Genomic DNA, 16,431 nt, shown 5'->3' on the forward strand with positions numbered 1-16,431 from the left:
GCTCTCCATCTCACAAACATTTGATAGAAAGCGTAAATTCCCACCTAGCCACCCTCGATCCCTGGCCCTGAATGCCAGCATTTCTAAACTACTGGCCTATGAAATGCTGTCATTTAGGCTGGTGGACACAGACAGCTTCAAACAGCTCATGTCGCTTGCTGTCCCACAGTATGTTGTTCCCAGCCGGCACTACTTCTCCAAGAGAGCCGTGCCTTCCCTGCACAACCAAGTATCCGATAAAATCAAGTGTGCACTGCGCAACGCCATCTGTAGCAAGGTCCACCTAACCACAGATACGTGGACCAGTAAGCACGGCCAGGGACGCTATATCTCCCTAACTGCACACTGGGTAAATGTAGTGGCAGCTGGGCCCCAGGCGGAGAGCTGTTTGGCGCACGTCCTGCCGCCGCCAAGGATCGCAGGGCAACATTCTTTGCCTCCTGTTGCCACCTCCTCCTTCTCGGCTTCCTCCTCCTCTTCTTCCACCTGCTCATCCAGTCAGCCACACACCTTCACCACCAACTTCAGCACAGCCCGGGGTAAACGTCAGCAGGCCATTCTGAAACTCATATGTTTGGGGGACAGGCCCCACACCGCACAGGAGTTGTGGCGGGGTATTGAACAACAGACCGACGAGTGGTTGCTGCCGGTGAGCCTCAAGCCCGGCCTGGTGGTGTGTGATAATGGGCGAAATCTCGTTGCAGCTCTGGGACTAGCCAATTTGACGCACATCCCTTGCTTGGCGCATGTGCTGAATTTGGTGGTGCAGAAGTTCATTCACAACTACCCCGACATGTCAGAGCTGCTGCATAAAGTGCGGGCCGTCTGTTCGCGCTTCCGGCGTTCACATCCTGCCGCTGCTCGCCTGTCTGCGCTACAGCGTAACTTCGGCCTTCCCGCTCACCGCCTCATATGCGACGTGCCCACCAGGTGGAACTCCACCTTGCACATGCTGGACAGACTGTGCGAGCAGCAGCAGGCCATAGTGGAGTTTCAGCTGCAGCACGCACGGGTCAGTCGCACTACAGAACAGCACCACTTCACCACCAATGACTGGGCCTCCATGCGAGACCTGTGTGCCCTGTTGCGCTGTTTCGAGTACTCCACCAACATGGCCAGTGGCGATGACACCGTTATCAGCGTTACAATACCACTTCTATGTCTCCTTGAGAAAACACTTAGGGCGATGATGGAACAGGAGGTGGCCCAGGAGGAGGAGGAGGAGGATGAGGAAGAGGGGTCATTTTTAGCACTTTCAGGCCAGTCTCTTCGAAGTGACTCAGAGGGAGGTTTTTTGCAACAGCAGAGGCCAGGTACAAATGTGGCCAGCCAGGGCCCACTACTGGAGGACGAGGATGAGGAGGAGGTGGAGGAGGATGAGGATGAAGCATGGTCACAGCGGGGTGGCACCCAACGCAGCTCGGGTCCATCACTGGTGCGTGGCTGGGGGGAAAGGCAGGACGATGACGATACGCCTCCCACAGAGGACAGCTTGTCCTTACCCCTGGGCAGCCTGGCACACATGAGCGACTACATGCTGCAGTGCCTGCGCAACGACAGCAGAGTTGCCCACATTTTAACCTGTGCGGACTACTGGGTTGCCACCCTGCTGGATCCACGCTACAAAGACAATGTGCCCACCTTACTTCCTGCACTGGAGCGTGATAGGAAGATGCGCGAGTACAAGCGCACGTTGGTAGACGCGCTACTGAGAGCATTCCCAAATGTCACAGGGGAACAAGTGGAAGCCCAAGGCCAAGGCAGAGGAGGAGCAAGAGGTCGCCAAGGCAGCTGTGTCACGGCCAGCTCCTCTGAGGGCAGGGTTAGCATGGCAGAGATGTGGAAAACTTTTGTCAACACGCCACAGCTAACTGCACCACCACCTGATACGCAACGTGTTAGCAGGAGGCAACATTTCACTAACATGGTGGAACAGTACGTGTGCACACCCCTCCACGTACTGACTGATGGTTCGGCCCCATTCAACTTCTGGGTCTCTAAATTGTCCACGTGGCCAGAGCTAGCCTTTTATGCCTTGGAGGTGCTGGCCTGCCCGGCAGCCAGCGTTTTGTCTGAACGTGTATTCAGCACGGCAGGGGGCGTCATTACAGACAAACGCAGCCGCCTGTCTACAGCCAATGTGGACAAGCTGACGTTCATAAAAATGAACCAGGCATGGATCCCACAGGACCTGTCCGTCCCTTGTCCAGATTAGACATTAACTACCTCCCCATAACCATATATTATTGGACTCCAGGGCACTTCCTCATTCAATCCTATTTTTATTTTCATTTTACCATTATATTGCGATGCTACCCAAAGTTGAATGAACCTCTCCTCTGCCTGTGTGCTAGGCCTAAATATATGCCAATGGACTGTTGCAGTGGTGGCTGACATGAAGCCTGATTCTCTGCTATGACATGCAGACTAATTCTCTGCTGACATGAAGCCAGATTGTCTGTTACGGGACCTCTCTCCTCTGCCTGGGTGCTGGGCCTAAATTTATGACAATGGACTGTTGCAGTGGTGGCTGACGTGAAGCCTGATTCTCTGCTATGACATGCAGACTGATTCTCTGCTGTCATGAAGCCAGATTGTCTGTTACGGGACCTTTCTCCTCTACCTGGGTTCTGGGCCTAAATTTATGAAAATTGACTCTTACAGTGGTGGGTGACGTGAAGCCTGATTCTCTGCTATGATATGAAGACTGATTCTCTGCTGACATGAAGCCAGATTGTCTGTTACGGGACCTTTCTCCTCTGCCTGGGTTCTGGGCCTAAATTTATGAAAATTGACTCTTACAGTGGTGGGTGACGTGAAGCCTGATTCTCTGCTATGATATGAAGACTGATTCTCTGCTGACATGAAGCCAGATTCTCTGTTACGGGACCTCTCTCCTCTGCCTGGGTGCTGGGCCTAAATTTATGACAATGGACTGTTGCAGTGGTGGCTGACGTGAAGCCTGATTCTCTGCTATGACATGCAGACTGATTCTCTGCTGACATGAAGCCAGATTCTCTGTTACGGGACCTCTCTCCTCTGCCTGTGTGTGTGCTGGGCCTAAATATATGCCAATGGACTGTTGCAGTGGTGGCTGACGTGAAGCCTCATTCTCTGCTATGACATGCAGACTAATTCTCTGCTGACATGAAGACAGATTCTCTGTTACGGGACCTCTCTCCTCTGCCTGGGTGCCGGGGCCTAAATATCTGAGAATGGACTGTTCCAGTGGTGGGTGACGGGAAGCCAGATTCTCTGCTATGGAACCTCTCTCCAATTGATTTTGGTTAATTTTTATTTATTTAATTTTTATTTTAATTCATTTCCCTATCCACATTTGTTTGCAGGGGATTTACCTACATGTTGCTGCCTTTTGCAGCCCTCTAGCTCTTTCCTGGGCTGTTTTACAGCCTTTTTAGTGCCGAAAAGTTCGGGTCCCCATTGACTTCAATGGGGTTCGGGTTCGGGACGAAGTTCGGATCGGGTTCGGATCCCGAACCCGAACATTTCCGGGATGTTCGGCCGAACTTCTCGAACCCGAACATCCAGGTGTTCGCTCAACTCTAGTGTTGAGCTACAAGGTGTATGGAACACTATGGGGGGTCATTTATCAAAACTGATGTAAAGGAAAACTGGTTTAGTTGCCCATAGCAACCAATCAGATGACGCCTTTCATTTTCAAAAGGAGCTGTGAAAAACGAAAGGAGGAATCTGGTTGCTAAGGGCAACTGAGACAGTTTTCCTTTTCAACAGTTTTGCTAAATCTCTCCCTATGATCTTTCTCATCAAGATGGATAAGGCCTAACCGCAGACTCCCTCTGGGGGGAGGGGAGGGTGGGATACACGATAGGTTATGTATGTGGTGTATAAATTTGTCTATTTTTCTTTTTTTTTTTCATCTGAAGACCCCATTTAATAGGATTCAACAACTCATTATTATGCACTTGAGTTGTTAAATACAAGATATTGGCAAAACAGCTTTGTCAATTAAAGAAAGTGAGAAAGTCTTTTGCCTGTCACTAGTTTATGTTTCTCTTAGTTAGGACACGGTAACTGTCAAAGCTGTAAATAAGCATTACAAAGTGAGTCTGTCCTCAGTCTTCAGCATCTTACCGAGCAGTAAACTTGCCTGTGTGTAAAAAGTTAGATGGGCAGGGTGATATACAGTGATAGTCCACATGTCCATAGTCCATAGGTAGTAGCAAGAGGCGGCTGGGAGCCTCTGCATATAACACAGGTGTTGTCACAGACGTTCCTGTGACAGGTGCCAGGAGATCAGTGAGACTGGCAACACGTGGTTTGATCTGACAGGTTCCTTGTGGATCTATTCATGTCTGTGTTGTTTCTGGTGATAACCACACCCTTTCCTCAGGCGTTGCTTATGTGGTCATTTATCCTTCCCTCAGTGGCGTACCTACCATATGGGCAGACCGCACAGCTGCTATGGGGCCCGTGAGAAAGAGGGGCCCGAAGTGGAGGAGAGGCCCCGCCCCCTAATTGCTCCTGTTTATCTTTCTAAAGCTAAAAGACCTTTGATGATGTCATCACAGGTCCTGTAAGGGAACTGCACAGTGTAAAGTGTAGTTCCCAGGTTAGAACAGTGCATCTGCCAGGACCTGTGATGACATAATCTTCAACATCACAGGTCCTGCAGAATCTAGCAAAGGAACTGCACCACAAATGGTATAGTTCCTAGGTTTGAAAGGTACATCTGCCAGGACCTGTGATGACATCATCACAGGTTCCTCAACCCCTAACAGCAAGTATTAGTTCACAAGCAGCTCTGCATTGATCCATACAGACTGGAATGGAGTGGTAAGAGGAGGTCCTCCACTTTTCATCATTTACCCCCTCCATGCCCTGTTTTTACTCATTGCTCACTCATGTATAATACTTCAGACAGTTACAGTGACCACTACCTCATGTACCTCACACACAGTGACCATAATGTATAACTGACCACATATATCTGTAAACACTGCATCTGCAGTATTATACCTTGTATGTCTCACATCAATACACTGCTCTGCGTGTGTGTATATACAAACCGGATTCCCAAAAAGTTGGGACACTAAACAAATTGTGAATAAAAACTGAATGCAATGATGTGGAGATGGCAAATGTCAATATTTTATTTGTAATAGAACGTAGATGACAGATCAAACGTTTAATCCGAGTAAATGTATCATTTTAAAGGAAAAATACGTTGATTCAAATTTTCACGGTGTCAACAAATCCCCAAAAAGTTGGGACAAGTAGCAATAAGAGGCTGGAAAAAGTAAATTTGAGCATAACGAAGAGCTGGAAGACCAATTAACACTAATTAGGTCAATTGGCAACATGATTGGGTATAAAAAGAGCTTCTCAGAGTGGCAGTGTCTCTCAGAAGCCAAGATGGGTAGAGGATCACCAATTCCCACAATGTTGCGCAGAAAGATAGTGGAGCAATATCAGAAAGGTGTTACCCAGCGAAAAATTGCAAAGACTTTGCATCTATCATCATCAACTGTGCATAACATCATCCGAAGATTCAGAGAATCTGGAACAATCTCTGTGCGTAAGGGTCAAGGCTGTAAAACCATACTGGATGCCCGTGATCTCCGGGCCCTTAAACGACACTGCACCACAAACAGGAATGCTACTGTAAAGGAAATCACAGAATGGGCTCAGGAATACTTCCAGAAATCATTGTCAGTGAACACAATCCACCGTGCCATCCGCCGTTGCCAGCTGAAACTCTACAGTGCAAAGAAGAAGCCATTTCTAAGCAAGATCCACAAGCTCAGGCGTTTTTACTGGGCCAGGGATCATTTAAAATGGAGTGTGGCAAAATGAAAGACTGTTCTGTGGTCAGACGAGTCACGATTCGAAGTTCTTTTTGGAAATCTGGGACGCCATGTCATCCGGACCAAAGAGGACAAGGACAACCCAAGTTGTTATCAACGCTCAGTTCAGAAGCCTGCATCTCTGATGGTATGGGGTTGCATGAGTGCGTGTGGCATGGGCAGCTTGCATGTCTGGAAAGGCACCATCAATGCAGAAAAATATATTCAGGTTCTAGAACAACATATGCTCCCATCCAGACGTCATCTCTTTGAGGGAAGACCCTGCATTTTTCAACAAGATAATGCCAGATCACATTCTGCATCAATCACAACATCATGGCTGCGTAGGAGAAGGATCCGGGTACTGAAATGGCCAGTCTGCAGTCCAGATCTTTCGCCTATAGAGAACATTTGGCGCATCATAAAGAGAAAGGTGCAACAAAGAAGGCCCAAGACGATTGAACAGTTAGAGGCCTGTATTAGACAAGAATGGGAGAGCATTCCTATTTCTAAACTTGAGAAACTAGTCTCCTCGGTCCCCAGACGTCTGTTGAGTGTTGTAAGAAGAAGGGGAGATGCCACACAGTGGTGAAAATGGCCTTGTCCCAACTTTTTGGGGATTTGTTGACACCATGAAATTCTGATTCAACATATTTTTCCCTTAAAATGGTACATTTTCTCAGTTTAAACTTTTGTTTCGTGATTTATGTTCTATTCTGAATAATAAAATATTAGAAGTTGGCACCTCCACATCATTGCATTCAGTTTTTATTCACTATTTGTATAGTGTCCCAACTTTTTTGGAATCCGGTTTGGATAATAGATGCAGTGTGTACAGATATATAGTAAATACAGCAGTGTACTGATATGTTAGGTATGAGGTATAATAGATGAAGTGTGTACAGATATATTGTATATACAGCAGTGTACTGATATGTGAGGTACGAGGTATAATATATGCAGTGTGTACAGATATATAGTATATACAGCAGTGTACTGATATGTTAGGTATGAGGTATAATAGATGAAGTGTGTACAGATATATTGTATATACAGCAGTGCATTGATATGTGAGGTACAAGCTGTCAATACACTGCTGTATTTACTATATACCTATACACACTGCATCTATTATACCTCATACCTCACATATTACACTACTGTATATACTATATACCTGTACACACTTCATATATTATACCCCGTACCTCACATATCAGTACACTGCTGTATATACTATATACCTGTACACATTGCATATATTATACCCTGTACCTCACATATCAGACCACTAGGAAATATACTATATACCTGTACACACTGCATATATTATACCGCGTACCTCACATAACTGTACACTGCTGTATATACTATACATCTGTACACACTGCATCTATTATACCTCTTTTATGTGCGAGGGCTGTTTTGTAATCCCAATCCAGCCCTGACGGCATAAATTATAAAACTCAGCAGCAAGAATAGTTCATGGAACAAAGGGAGAGGCCTGGAATGGGTAGTGGGAGGGGCTATAAAAGGGGAATGGGGGCCTAATTTAGATTCTTGCTATGGGGCTCAGTGATTTTTTTGTACGCCCCTGCCTTCCCTATTTATAGTGGCTTTTCCCACCTTGCTGTGCGGTTTATAGCTTCAGGTTTATAGTTCAGATTGCTGGTGGTTGGATCTCGGCGAAGTTCCTGTGCTTCTATTGCCTTTTGAAATTAAGTGTCTTTTTTCCCTGTTGTTTATCATTTGGGTTATCTTGTGTTGCTCTTTTACCTGTCATTTGGGTTTAGGCCTGAGGGAGATTCCTGTTTGTCTTACCGTTTGGAGGAACAGGTTGTCTCTTGTCCTGACATTAGTACCAGGGTCCTACAGGGTGAATTAGGACTTTAGGTTCCTGCGTATGAACTCACCTACCCTTGGGGTCAGTTCATATTGGCAGTCAGTCAGGACTTTGGTTAGGGTCTCTCTAGGAGGTGACCAGCTCCTTTTCCCTAGTGTCCAGGCCTTTTCCCCTCACCCCTTTCCCTCCTATGTTCAGTGTGGGTTTCCCTCCCAAACCGAGACGTGACAGATGTCTTCTGCAGTCTGAAGACAAGTTCAAGTTAGCAACGCTGTTAGTGCTTTGCTTAAGAAGACTTTTTGCATCCTGTTTTCTAGTACAAAGAAATATGTTTTAATAAAGTATATTACAAAAATGTTTAAGATCATGGTATCTATACTATATTAAAATTTACCAAAACGACAGTTACACAGTTTTCCAGTAATGTGCAGTAATGTGCAGTTTTCCAGCATTTTTTAACTGATGACCCATTCTCAGGATAGGTCATGACTCATCACATCTGGGACCCCCACTGATCAGCAGTTTGAGAATACACTGGTGCTCCTGTGAGTGCTGTGGCCTCCTCTCAGCTCACCAAGCACAGAACTGTACATTGTATAGCAGCTGTGCTTGGTATTGAGCTCAGTTACATTCACATCTATGGGGCTGAGCTGCTCCTAGGCCACATGATACATTAGCGTGTCATAACTTGGGTTAGGAAAAGCTTAGAGAAGGCCGTGGCGCCAGTGGCTTCTCAAACAGCTGATTTGTGGGGGGGAGGAAAGAAGGGTTGGACCCCCGCCGTTCAGATACTGATCACCTATTCTAAGGATAGATCATCAATATAAATTGCCGCACACCTCCTTTAACTTTATCAATTTTATGACAACATTACCCAGAGACAGGCAGATATTTTACATATCACCTGGAAACAGGCAGCCATGTAAACACACATACAGTGAAATTGTTTTTCTAATAGCCACAATGGTTACCATCATTAGTCCATAGTTATCCCATTGAAGTGTCTTGTGTGCTGCCCCAGCACATATATATCATGTAACACTGTTGCCTACTGAATGTCAGTGGGGTGCTACATGACTGATGCCATACCTCTCTTAGGCCATGGATGCATTATACAAGGCTGACTGATTCATGGGCTATACCATCCTGCTGTGCAGATAAGAGTCAAAAACCTGATATAAGACAGGAAATGAAGCAAAATGTTAAATACATGTGTATTTGAAAATGGCATAAATTCTTGTAAATAAATTAACACATTAAAAACCTAAATATCTCTCTAACTGTTTCCTGCCTATACACATGTGGGGTCATTTATTAACATCCCTGTCTTACATTTATCCACCGCCGAAGCTATGTAGAGGCCGGCGCCTCTACATATCTTCGGATGTCCACCACTAGCGCAGGACAGGACCTTATTAAGACTGGCGTCTAAAACGCTGGTCTTAATAATTGTGCCCCAATATTTTCAGACATATTTAACCCCTTTAGCACTGGAGCACTACGTAGTAGTGGGACACTGCAGAATACCCCCTTAGCACCCACACATAGTAGTTTTGCACTCTTAGTGCCCCATTACAGTAGTGCTTGTCCATTAGTGCCCCTCTTACAGTTATGCTGTCCCCTTAGTACTTCCTCTTACAGTAGTGAAACCCCTGTAAAATAAAAAAGAGATACTCACCTAGTCTTTTTCCCTCAATGAATGTGCAGAGTCCTGCCGGGGAGGCGCAGTGAGGAAGGTGGGAGTCATAGTGGCTATGCTGGTGGTAGAAGCACTCAAGGTTCACAGTGGTAATATCTCCCTCTGGCTCTCCCTGTAGTTAAAGCTTCTGCCTGGTGTTATTTGGGGTGCAAGGCAGGAGATCAGATGAAGTGACCAGTGAATGGTAGAGTCAAAGACTAGGCCATTGGTTTCAATAAATAAGTCTCTCTTTACTGAAGGGAAGTTGGAAGTAATATTATATCTGGCAGTAACAAGGCAAAGTTACAAAGGCGATCACAATGCAATTACTTACCCAATAGCAGCTTACGGATAGAACAATGATAGGGGTTGTAGGACCCCTTTTCTCTCTAAAGACACTTTGCAGTCTCTCAGCAAACACACTGGCATGCAATGAGGTTCTTATTAGATATGTCTGCAGTTTCCAGACTAATGGGGTGCAGAAACTTTAGATATGGGTGGCTAGTCCATGTCCAAGCCTGGTAGAGTGCTTCTGCAATATCCCCTTCCACTGCAGCAAAGTCTATCATAAACGAGCGTAATGCCTTGCTGTATAAATCCAATGCACCACATTGTGTGTTGTAGGTCTTCTTAACCTCCTTTTCTCAGGGATACTCTGATAGTGTGGTTGATTCCTGGCAGCTGCAGTCTCAGAGATAGATGTTCTTTGATCTGATTGTGGGCCTAGTTCTCAGGAGCTTTCACATGTAGGTCTTCAGTGTAACATAGCTAAATTATGATTGACTATCTAACCAGGGGGGTGGACCAAGTCCATTGCCTGGCAGCCTAAGACAATGTGCCAAGATATTAAGTGTTTAGTTTGTCTATACAGTGCTATAAGGTACACAAACATAGGAAATCACCACATTTAACTTAATAACATTGCATTAACTCTTCATTTTTCCATCACATTATACAATTCTCATTTCCATGGTTACGATCACCCGGCAATCCATCAGCAGAGGCCATGCTTGCACACTATAGGAAAAAGCGCCAGCATCTTTGGTGCCCAGTACCGTGGGAGCTCACCTAGGCTGGTGCTTATTTCTGCAATGTGCAAGCACGGTCACCTCTGATGGATTGCAGGGTGGTCGTAACCATGGAAATGGGCAGTGTACAATGTGATGAAAAAATTGATCCTGCAGGAAAATTAAGCAATATAGACAATAACAATACATCAGTAAATGCCTTGTATTAACTTTCTCTACATGAAGTACAGTGTTAGGAAAGACTTCATTGTGCAAAAAAAAAAAAGATTTACAAGGGGAAGATTAGTCAAGGTGTAGGAAAAGGATTGGGAGGAATCAATCCACAGCATTTATGTTGAACAGGGTTCAGTAGGAGAGGTTACAGTCTGGGAAATAGGAACAATCCTATTACACCTTGCTGCACTGACTGGGGATCCAAATTGCCATTATTCAGCTCTGTAATTCCAGCAAACCGTTCTTGTTGTTGGGGTGCAAGTGCTGTTGGATACAGTCATTAACAGGGTTTATTATAAGGGAATATTTCTACATCTTATTTGCCCTTGTGCGGTACAGTTAAATGTTCTAAAGCATTTTTTGGCTTGTGTCACCGCCAGTTCTGTGAGAAGGCCTGACAGACGTCCTTCTCTACCTCTTGCATGATGTTCTTTGTTTTGGTTTCACTTTCTCATCTCATTTCCTTCTCCCAGGTGTCACCTATTTAGACTAATCCTCTTTCCTTTATATTCCCTCCCATACTGCCTCACTTTGCGGTTTATACTACTTACTGGATTTAAGTGTTCACTGCTGGAGGCTTCTGCTTGTCCTTTCATGTATTGTGTTTCCTTGCTGGCTTGATTCTAGGTGACCCTGACTCCCTCCGTATGAAGTGCAGGGAGCCGGTGGTCGTGTCCCCTCACTATTATAGGGTTTTTAGGTGTCACACAGTCTTAGGTACGTGGGCATACAATCGTCTACCTTTGAGACCCTTGTATGTGCTAAGCAGTCAGGGTGAGCTCTTAGGGTTTTTTAGGGGTCACCTATATGCTCCTTAGTTTGGGATCAAGCCAGTCAGATGTTTAGTCATAACTTCCAGCTATCTGCAACATCATCTGTGGCAAAAGGGCTTACTAGCCATTGTGTGGTGAAATGCGAAAATTGCAGCCCTTTTTGGTGTGTATTAGTGGCACAATTTTTTTTTTCATTTGCCGTTCAGCGGTGCAGTTATATGTTCTAAAGCCTTTTGTGGAGTGTATAAGTGGAAAAAAGATAAATATATTTGCCGTTCAGCGGTGCAGTTATATGTTCTAAAGCCTTTTGTGGAGTGTATAAGTGGAAAAAAGCAAAATATATTTGCCATTCAGCTGTGCAGTTATATGTTCTAAAGCCCTTTTTGTCATGTATTAGTGGCAAAGGAAAAATATATTTGCCGTTCAGCGATGCAGTTATATGTACTAAAGCCCTTTCGGGCGAGAGGCCCGAGCTCCTGGTGAAATCTATCAGTCATGTCTTGACCAGCAACCCAGCGGTTCTTGAATGGTTGACTCGGTCATTCACTTCATCCCAAGTGACATCAGACACCTCCAGCCAAGAGTCAGTGAGTTCGTCAGACACACCCCTTAGTTGGCGTGGCCCAGGAGCAGGCCCTGTACCATCACCTGCCCTCAACTTGCCTCAGTCCTTTTCAGTTTCTTCAGTCAGAGAAGTATTATATGCTGAGGACGAGCTACTAGAGGACAGTCAGCAGCTACTGGCCAGCCAAAATGTGGAGGAGACATCCGCCGCTTTCTCCGCTAGGTGGACAAGTAGTGATGAGGAGAGTGGCGTTGGAGCTGGTGTTGTGAGCGGTGGCGCTCCTGACCCAGAGACTGTTGAGAAGGACATGTAACGTGCAAACAGTACTCGATGATGTAGCTGATCAAACTTGGGAGCTTGGTGAATTAGGGGCTTTATCATCATCGGGAGAAGAGGGTGGCAGCTTGCCCGTGAGGCAGCAGCGGAGCCAGCAGGTCGCTAGCATGGCCGGGAGTCAGCAGGGTGGCAGCAGTAGGAGGTTGGTAGCCAAATGTGCCTGGGGTAGACCACACGCTTCACAGGAGCCTACCTGCCCGGAAAGTAGTGGTGCATGTGTTCACGGAAGCAGCGGCGATAGCAGTCAGTCAGTGCATAGTGTTTGGGGTAAAATCACCTGCTCGAAGGTATGGCAGTTGTTTGTTAAGCCACCGGAGGAGGTGAAAATGGCCATATGTATAATCTGTAGGCAGAAGGTGAAGCGTTGCCAGGGTGCGATTGTTGGCACCACGGCCCTGCGTCAACATATGCAGCGTCACCATAAATTGGCCTGGGAGAACTGTGGCTCTGATGTGGTGGTCCAGCCTGCCGTAGCTGGCACGCACCCAGTTTCAAGCAGTCAAGGCTACACCACCTTAGCCGAAGGCAGCTGTCTGTCCTTCACATCATCTGCTGGTCCGGATGCTCTGTCTCTTCCTACTCCTCGTCAGTCATTTCGTTCACCGAAGCGGTTGCCAAGAGACAACAGTATGCGTGCACTCATCCAACGGCGCAGAAGCTGAATGTGCTCCTGTCCAAGTTGATAGTACTGCAATCCCTCCCTTTCCAAGTTGTGGACTCTGCACCTTTGAGAGAACTGATTGCTTGTGCCGAGCTGAGGTGGAGAGTCCCAAGCCATCATTTCTTTGCCAAAAAGGCAGTACCAGCCCTGCACACACATATAGAGCAGGTGGGCCAGTCCTTGAGCCTGTCGGTGTCTGCCAAAGTGCACGGCAGTGCCGATGTGTGGAGCTGTAACTACGGTCAGGGACAATACATGTCCTTTATGGCCCACTGGGTGAATGTGGTTCCTCACAGCCACACCAGCAACTTGGACAGGAGACGCCACTTCCGCCTCCACATTGTCATGCCGTTGGTCCTACAACAATGTCCACCTCTGCATCCTCATCCTCCACCGTGTCCTCAACCTCCACTGCAGGGACAATTCACAGTGCCCCTCCAGCATACCACATGTGCAGGGCATGAAGGTGTCACGGTGTTCTGCACCTCGTTTGCCTGGGCGAACTGAGTCACACAGGAAAGGAACTGCTCTGTGTCTTTCATCAAGAAATCGAATCCTGGCTTTCTCTGCGACAACTCAAAATCGGAACCATGGTGACCGACAACAGGAAGGACATGGTGTCGGCGCTGCATCAAGAAGAGCTGAGCTATGCGCCCTGCATGGCACATGTGTTCAATCTAAATGTCAAGCGGTTCCTCAAGTCTTCCATTCATCTTCAAGAAATCCTAAAAATGGCCAGGAAACTTTGCATGCACTTCAGGCACTCGTACACCACAAAGCACATCCTCCTTAAGCTGCAGCGACAGAACGGCATCCCCCAGAATAGGCTGATATGCAACGTTTTCACCTGTTGGAATTCCACCCTCCATATATTGGACTGACAATACGAACAGAGAAAGGCCATAAATTATATCTTGATGATCCAAGCGGACAGGAGTACTCCCCTAGGTAACTTCGATGTCAGCAAGTGGCAGCTCATGCATGACTCCTGCCATTGGCTCAGACGCTTTGAGAAGGCCACGTTTTTCTCAGTTGCCAAAACTATGGCATGAACAACGTCATTCCACTGCTTCATGTCCTGGCGCCTAGATCTGAACTGGAAGAGGAGGAGGACATTGGAGCATAAGCAATGTGTAGCAAAATGGGTGGTTTTTACACACAGGGGACAGGAGAGGAGAAGCAGGAGCAGCCAGAGTAGCTACAGGGCAATGAGGAAGATGACGCAGAGGAGCCAGACACACCATGACAGTATGCAGTGGAGATGGAGGCAGGGAGTCCCTCCAAGTCACTTGCAAAAATGGCCTGATGCATGCTAACTTGCTTGTGTAGTGACAGCTGAATTGTCACCATTCGGCAGAGGGATGACTTCTGGCTCTACACCTTGTTGGACCCTCGCTACCAGTCCAAAATTACACCCGCTGAGAAGGAGGACAAACTGAACTACTATGGAGACATCCTATATAGTCAGCTGGCCGTTGCCTATCTGCGCCATTGTCCATCCTCTCGCAGGTCTGACCGGGGGGGGGGGGCCCTCTTCGCTCACGTTCCTCTGCCATGGCTGCTGTGGCAGGGTGGGGGTGGGGGGGTAGGAGCAGTTCCAGCGCCATCAGCAGCAACTTGAGTCTAGAGTCGCTAATGAGCAGCTTTCTTCACCCGCCTAGTGAAGAATCTACTTACCAGCAGCATCAACTAGACCTGGAGCAGGACCTGAACCAGCAGGTGGTGGCATACTTGGACAGCACCCTGCCACCCCACATTGAAGATCCACTGGACTACTGGGCAACCAAACAAAATTTTTGGCTGCAACTAGCAGAGTATGCCCTGGAAAAGCTGTCCTGCCTGGCCAGTAGTGTGGCATCAGAGCGGATGTTTAGTGTGGTGGGGCTATAGTTACCCCAACAAGAACTCGCCTGTCCACTCAAAATGTGGAGAAACTGACCTTTGTCAAGATAAAAAGATGAATCAGGCGTGGATCAGCCAGGATTTCCACCCACCAATGCCTGATGCATCAGACTAGATCATCCAGCCACACCAACACTTTTGACAAAAGAGACCGGTTTCTTCTGGCTACCTGCCTCAGCTACTATTCTGAAACTGCCACCTGCCTGATGCCACATATCTGATGCCAAGTGCTCCTTCTTTCACCCACCATCTTCAGCTGGTACTGGTATTGCCACCCATTTCCTCACTCTGTCACCGGGTCACTCTGTGGTCTCCTGATGCTGCTGCCACCTCCACACTATGTCACCTTGCCACTCTTGGGTCTCCTGATGCTGCTGTCACCTCTACAGTATGTCACCTTGCCAATCTGTGTTCTCCTGATGCTGTTACCACCTCCCCACTCTATCACCGGGTCACTCTGTGGTCTCCTGATGCTGCTGCCACCTCCACACTTTGTTAGCTGGCCACTCTGTGGTCTCCTGATGCTGCCATCACCTTCACACTTTTTCATCTTGCCACTCTGTAGTCTCCTGATTCTGCTGCTGCCACCTCCACACTGTCATTGTGCCACTATGTGGACTCCTGATGCTGCTGCTGCCACCTCCACACTCTGTCATTGTGCCGCTCTATGGCCTCTTGATGCTGCCGCCACATCCTCACTGTCATTGTGCCACTCTGTGGACTCCTCATGCTGCTGCCACCTCCACCTCCACACTCTGTCATTGTGCCGCTCTGTGGCCTCTTGATGCTGCCGCCACCTCCTCACTGTCATTGTGCCACTCTGTGGCCTCCTCCTGATACTGCCGCCACCTCCAGACTCTGTCATTGGGCCACTATAATAGTAGGCAAACAGACAGTGGTATGATGGCGGCAGCAGCAGCAGCCATATGGTGCAGAACATGATGGTAGGCAGGCATATGTCATACGGTACATAACATGATGGTATCCAGGAAGACAGAGGCAGTGGCTCTATAATGGCAGCAGCAGCCATATGGTATGGAACATGATGTTAGGCAGGCAGACACCGGCAGTGGCCTGATGGGGCACTACAGGCAAGGCCAGATCTATTCATCAGCCTCTGCCAGACAGCAAGCTACCGGGCGGCCAGCGGTCCCTTGTCGCATCAGTGTGAGTGTCTGCTCTAAGATAAATATCAAGGGGATGACATAGTTTATGCCACAGTTGTCCCTGCTGACAAGCCTGATAGCTTCTTCGAAGGGCTGGACTATGCGACTGGCGTCTGTAATAAGCTGCCACTGCCTGGCCTCAAAACAACATACTGTATGCTCCCTGCTAAGGTGGTCTGGTGCATGATAAAAGAATTCACTGCTTTACGCTGCTCATACAGATGCCCTAGCATATGCAAGGTGAAATTCCAGTGAGTTAAAACATTGTGGATAAAGTAGCGCATTAGTGGACCATTCTGTTGCTTCAAGTTCAGTAAAGCTGTCCTTGCTACGAGAATGACTGAAATGCGAGGACAGTTTCCTAGGCATGGCCAGCATCTTCTGTATGCCAGTGTCTTTTTTCAAAAAGCTTTGCGCGACTAAATTGATCATGTGCACCAT

Source organism: Bufo gargarizans, chromosome 5 (assembly GCF_014858855.1).
Source record: "Bufo gargarizans isolate SCDJY-AF-19 chromosome 5, ASM1485885v1, whole genome shotgun sequence".
NCBI lineage: Eukaryota > Metazoa > Chordata > Amphibia > Anura > Bufonidae > Bufo > Bufo gargarizans.